A 7364-nucleotide genomic window follows, 5' to 3' on the forward strand; every position below is an offset into this window, starting at 1 on the left:
TAATCCGCATAAAAGTTAATACCATTGATAGTAACATCATACAGTAGTAAACCTTGTGAAATTTTAGAAGCAAAACAGGACCCAAGATTTATCTTTGCGGAACATCATGTGTTCATTATAAGAAATACATATATGGTTGTATAACATAATTGATGGACATTTCCCCCCAGTTTCTTTGAAAGGAGTTTCTGCGAGTTGTAATTGAAAATAAGTAATGTTTGTTGATATGTGTTTGTTCGGGCATTTCAGATGGATGAACAAAGGTCAATGGTTAAACACATGATGAACGTTTTCAAAATGGATGGTGTCATTATATAATTGATTAGGAATGAAAAGTGAAATTTATCAAAATATTCAATTCAATTAAAATAAACAATTTTGTGGTACGCTTTTATTATTGAAATCTATAAGAAAAAAACTTTTGAAAATTCTGGTCACTGCAGATTGGAAAAAGAAAATACTGTCATAGATAGAAAGAACCAACGGGTTTAGAGGCAACGATCAGTGAAACGCTTCGTTATTCCTCCCGTGTTAATCATTGATATAGAACGAGATTCAATTTGTGCATATGATAATCTAGATACGTTTTAAATCTATCAGATTGGTGACATTCTTTTAACTATGTAGGTACTGGGCTTTCAGATGATCAATGGTAATGGCGTTGGGGAAACATTAGACTGAGCGAATTTAAATCGACCGCGAAGAGAAATTTCCGACACATTTAACAATGATGGGGATGGTATTTGGATACGTTGAAGATTATTCGGCGCGTCACGTGATTGAAAAATGATGGGGTGTCTTTTAGTATCATTGTTTTTTCCATGTTGTTTAACACCACCGCGATTACATTCGGCTTATGCTTATGCTGAATAGTATGCCTTGCCATGTGATCGTTTTAGGAGGCCAGGGGTGACTTCAAAATGTTTCATTGTTTATTTCTGGCTTTATGCCTGGTGGATGAAGAAAGGTTAGTTGATTTGTAATGAATAGCAATAGTTTTGCATAGTTACTTGACGAAATGAATATTTTTACACCCCCCCCCCTTGTATCTTCTTCTTCGCTCTCATATTTTATTTCATATCGGGAGAAAACAAATCCAAAGAATAGTTGCCACCTCCCTGTAACGGCGTTGAAAATAGGTTTAACACTTATATAACCACATAATCTTAAACACTGTTTGTGTCACATATATCTACATAAAAGTTACTAAATGATTTTGCCACAGTTTTATATGAAATCGTACGAAGGGAAAAGAAATGGGAAAGACTATCATAATATAACACTCCACCATAACACAGTTTGGTTCTTACCAAAATAATGGCAGTTTGACCCCTTGAAAGCAAGGTGATCACCCCACAATCCAGTCGCGATAAGTTCTTTAGAATTCTTTTGTCGTCGCCAGGGATAAGACACTCTCGTCCAATAGACTGCTGTCCAAAATTCGAATTTACAAGGGGAATCGTTCCCGGTCCATTTCCCCCTGATCGCCGCCTTTGCTGTCATCGAATCAAAGTTCATAAGGGACGAATCTCGTGCTCTTGAAATGAAATTACCCTTCCCGGGTTATTGGGGTAAGTGGGATTGAGGGCGTGAGGTTCTTGAAGCAGAAGGAACAAGACAGCCAAATGGGTCGAGCTGGACGAGTGTCGATAAAAATGTCAAATTTTCATCGATCTCCAGACCTTAGGACCTCTTTTAATAGTTCACCCGGCCTGCGGGGAGATGTGTGGTTTAACAATGTTGCTATGGGTTCGTCTACAAAAAAAAAATGCTATGCTAGCATGTACTTTTGTAATAAAGGGCGCATTCGCTTAAGCTTGAAGACCTAGAAAATCTGTAAACAGTCATATGTTGCACTTTATAAGTAGTAAACATCCTGGCGACCTTGCATTATTTCCCCCTTTTTTTGTTATTTCCGTGATTAGGAGTGCTCATCTTTATTTCAAAGGCAATTATCTCTGGTGACCCCCCCCCCTTCTTGATGGTAACTCAATAGTTCAGTTGTCATGGTTGTATAATTCGTTTCGCAAAGTAGTAAATGTGAAGGCAAAATGAAGCTTGTTTATAAATGTCTATCTTAAGGAGATGGTAAAGCATTAGGCCTAACAATACACATTCAGCAATGTACATGGCTTCCCGGTTACACTTCGTAATTCCGAAGGTTCGTAATTCCGAAACACGTAAATTGCCTATACCTCGATGCTCGTTAATCCGAAAACGTAAAAGGGTTCGTTAATCCGAACATTTGTGGCGTTATTCCGAAGGATCGATAATCTGAAAACGAAATAAGGTTCGATGTTTTGAAGGTTCGTTAGTCCGAAAACGAAATTAGGATCGTCAATCATTTCGTTTTCGGACTAACGAACCTTCGGAATTACGAACCTCATTTGGTTTTCGGATTAACAAACCGCATTTCGTTTTCGGACTAACGAACCTTCGGAATTACGAACCTTCGGATGTACGAACCTTCGGAATAACGAACCTTCGGAATATCCGAACCTTCGGAATAACGAAGCTTCGGAATTACGAATGTATGCGGGCTTCCCGGGTGTGGGTTTGCCTAAAAAGATTAGTGATATCTTTATATCTACTTGAATCAAAGAAAACGACAAACAGAAGTAGAAAAATAAAAGATTTCCTGTTATCTTCGAGATATATTATTTAGTAAAATTACTTGAGTATCTTGGACAAACACACCCCTTTCAGATTTTTTAATAATTATGATATTACAGTTACACTCTCATTATTATCATCATCATTGACCTGTACACCTCAGGGTAAAGGGCTGGCAATTAAGGTCGAAAATATCTTGTTTTAACTTTGTCCGAGTGTTTCAGATATACTTGTTTCTCGTTTATCTTTGTGCGTATAAACCTTGGTAAATAAAAAGATAAAAGGAATAATGCTCTCCTGATTAAAACACATTTTCTATCTGCGTCTTTGTTTTTATGTCTCGTGTCTTTGTAGGTTAGCTTCAAGCACAGTGCATTAAAAAAAATCTACGAAACATGCTAAAGAGAAGGTTATGGATCGATATATAAGGATCTGTAATGATAAATCATGCGAGGACTTAACCCACACACTTTGTCTACACTGTTAAAAAACCCTGATTTTACAGAAAAAAGAAAGAAGATTTTGCATAAAGCAATAACAGAATCATTCTGTAAATTCATAAAACAGGAATTATTCTGCAACTTAACAGAACAGGTCTGTTTAAAAAGGAAAAAGGGTGTTTTATTAAAGGAAATTTGTAAGGTTCCATACACCAAATACCAATTTCCTGTAAGATTACGCAATCTGGTAAGATTACAGGTGTTCTCGAGACTCTGCTGCAGGAACTTCTTTTATTTTAAGGATAAATTTTCTAACAGTGTACAAGCACATCTGCAATCACCACTCACACATCCACATACGAGCACACCTACCCCATATACATACACCCCCTTACACCACGCACACACTCACACACTTTTACTATGGAAATAAAAGAGCAACAAAGGGAAACGGGGAGGAATGGGTAGCAAAACTTTCGTATTCTATTGAGGACGGAAGGTCGATTCACCCTCGTGTCAGAGGATATCATTGGAAATACCTGGAGGGTGTATTCGGTCAGTAACGAGTTCTGACTCTCTTCAACACCTGTGCATAAATCAATCACTAGAAGCGTAGAAAAGACCAGCCTTTGATGGACTGATTTAACTGGCATCTAAAGGTAGAATCAAAGTTTCGTAAGATCATGAAGATGTTTTTTTTTAACATGTTGCCCTCAGGCACCAGGGTCCTGTTTCACAATTACACAATGCACAAAATTTATCACAAGTATGGTGTCAGCCAATCAGAGCGAATAATTTCATTAGCTTTTATCTATTATTGCAAAATTGTTATTTTACAAAGTCTATGAGATTCACACAATTCAGAAGTCGAACGGGTTATTATGTTTCCCTAATAGTTCCACATTATGTAGAATTATGCCAAATAAACATCGGGATCGGTGTATTCCAATCGGTTTCTGCCAAAGTTAAAATTCCGTGAATTATTGATTCAATTAAAGTGGTATGTATATCTGTATATCATACATATTGTAGAAGTATTAATGTAATTGCCGATAACAGATGCTGATGATGGTGAAAAGATTTCCAACGGTCACTGTATTTCTGACTCAGAATATCTGAAACATTACCCTCGGATAGCCCAAATAATGTATTTCGCTCTCTTTTGAAATTTCAGTTCTTAACAAAGGAAATTCATCATGAAAGAATATTTCTTTGTACAGTCCTTAGCTGAAAAAAAATATTTAAGCAACCCAAAAAACAATTGAATCCTTCACTGTGTGTAAAATTCTACTCATCGAGAATGTGATTTGTAAAAACGCGTTTGATATCTTGGTACATACCTTTAAGCATTTAAAGGATCAGAAATGGAGAAAGGTTTGAATTGACAGAGTGAAAATTTAGGTCACGGCTCTGCAATTTAGCCAATGAGCAATGTATACCGTAATCACGTGATATAATCAATATACTCTGTATACGGTCAGGAAGGCTTCTCAGATTCGCATTTGTTTTATTTCAAGTAACGAAGAACTGCATTGTAAAATATATGGGTAAATTTCAGTTAGCAACACTCTAAAAACAAATCAGTCAAAATTGACTAGTTAATAGTGTCAGTTATTCTAGTCATATTTGACTATTTTCTAGTCATATTTTACTAGAACAGAGTTATTTCTGACTAGAATATATGTCAGAAATGTGAATATCAGTGATTGCCATATCAGTTGCTCCCAGCTGACTACTGGTCTAGTCAATTTGACTGATTTGTTTTAAGAGTGTAATTATGCGTCCAACCAATTTTGGGCAATATTTTACCCATTTGGAAACATATTGTCTAGTATGGTTTAAAAAAATAAGCAGAGAGAAAATGATGTATACGTTTATTTGGGGCTCGAAAACAAAAAAAAGATAAAACGAAATGTTTGTTTTAATTCCTTTCATAAAGGAGGATTAGATATGATAGACTTAAATTCAAAATTATCTACATTAAAACTTTCGTGGATTTCAAAATATTTAAAATACGATGGTCAACCATGGATGTACTTGTTTAAATTTTGGATAGCAAAGATCGGACCGATGGCCTTGTGTCTCCGCTTCAATTGTTCGAAAAAAGATATGTTAATTGTATGTATGAAAAAGCAAATTCCATCCTTTTATACAGATCTATTATGTTCATGGTATGACATACGTTTTACTGACTATCATAATATTAATAGTATAAAACACGAAATTTTATGGTATAACAGTCATCATGGTCATATGAAATTTGACAAAAAATGAATATTTCAACAGATGGTTCGAACACAATATATTTTATGTTCACCAATTATTACGTAATCATGTCTGGAAACCTTCCGTAGAAATTTTTGAAATAGTAGCGTGTAAATCTCTTTTAGTCGAGTTTGAATATTCAAAGCTAAAAAGAGCTGTCCCAGCTGAATGGACTGACAAATGTGACACCTTATCTCCAAATCTTCCAGAAGATCTTTTTGAAATTAGTGGAGGAGATATTGTAAACTTAAAGAACATGAAATCAAAAGGTTTTATGTTTTACTTGTAACCCCCCAAAAATCCGATCCACATATTATACAATACTGGCAATCTAAACTAGGATTACCAGTAAACTTTGAATGGCAAAATGTTTTTAATTTCAAACTGAAGTATTTAAAGTATAACAAGATTCGACAATACAACTTAAAAATGCTTCACAATTTATTAACCTTTAAATTCAATTTATGTCGCTGGAAATTAGCTTATGACACATCTGGTATGTTCTGTGAAGCAGACGAAACTTTCGTTTATATTATGTTAGAATGTAATCCTGTTGCTGATTTTTGGATAAATCTCTGCAATTTATGTTTAAAATGACAATTCATATTAGCGAAACGACGTTGTTCATTGGATACAAAATTCACGATCGCAAGTTTACGTTAGTTAATTTGTTTATGATATTTGCACAGTATGCAATATACAAATCCTATGTCATGTATAAGATGCAATGAAAAGCTTTTAATATATATTCAATTTGGTATGAGTTCAAGAAAGAGATACTTTTTTATGTAAAATAGCGATTTAAATCCAATGTTCATTTAATTCAAATGTTCGAAGAACTTTAACCTTATCCAAAAATTTCATCTTAATTACAATTTAGAATATTTAAACAGTTGATGTCTATAACATGTTTATATGCAACTTGTTATGTAACTCTATACGCACTGTGTTTCGAAAGAAATTGTTAAAATGAGAAAGGAATATGAAGAATACAGTACCTCTGAACGAGGAAAAGGAAAAAAATAAAAAAATAAGCAGCAATTAATGGGCAACATTTTAATTACACTAAATGAATAAAAATGCCAAAAATGGAAAAAAAAATATCCCCATGGAGCACTTTTACCAATTATTGTTTGAGTGCGTTTTAAAGCAATAATTGTTGATTTTCAAGCAAATCAAAGAGAAATCATTTTGTCAAATTAGACGAAGGATAAGTTACATTTAATGAAGACCGTGGACCTATAGCTCCATGATGAAGACCAAACGGCAGACATGGTAGAGGTCAAAATACCTACACTGTAAAAACTGTGGTGTTAAAACTGACACCAATTGGTGTTAATAGAGGACCACACCCTGAGGTGTTAAAATAACACCCTGTAGATTGAACATAACACCAAAAAGTGTAAATGTAACAACCATAGGTGTTGTAATAAAACCTATAGGTGTAAAACTAACACCACAAATTTAACACCGGTGTAAAATAACTGGTGTGATCCTCTGTGTACACCGGTTAACACCACAGTTTTTGCTGTGTATGTCATACGACATTTGCTCTGGCGACAATTGCTCTAGGCTTTATTTCATCTGAGATATAGGGTTAGGGTTGCAATAGGGTTTTATGTTAGGTTTAGGGTTAAGACAAGGATAAGGTGTAGTGTAAAATCAAGAGTTGAATTTGTAATTCTGTTAGTGTGTGGAATTTACAGCGGAGCAATAATTGGCGCTGGAGCTAGTGTCATGGAACCATTTGTTATACAAGAACTCGGGGAAATTATTTTCTTTCTTTTTTTATTCCTTGCTCATTTCTTGAGACAGTCTTTAATCTGTTTGTGCTTTCTCTCTCTCTCCCCCCCCCCCCCCCTCTCACTGACATATTACTTACAACATTCCTTTTACTATAAGAAACTATTTTTTACGTGAAAACTGTATTTCATGCAACCCAATTTTACGATGAAAATCAAAATCAAATTTAACTGCAAATGCTATCTTCAACTCTCTCTCTCATAAATTCGCATTATATATTCGATATGATATGTGGCTCTTAAT

Source organism: Lytechinus variegatus, chromosome 8 (genome assembly GCF_018143015.1).
Source record: "Lytechinus variegatus isolate NC3 chromosome 8, Lvar_3.0, whole genome shotgun sequence".
In the NCBI taxonomy this organism is placed as follows: Eukaryota; Metazoa; Echinodermata; class Echinoidea; order Temnopleuroida; family Toxopneustidae; genus Lytechinus; species Lytechinus variegatus.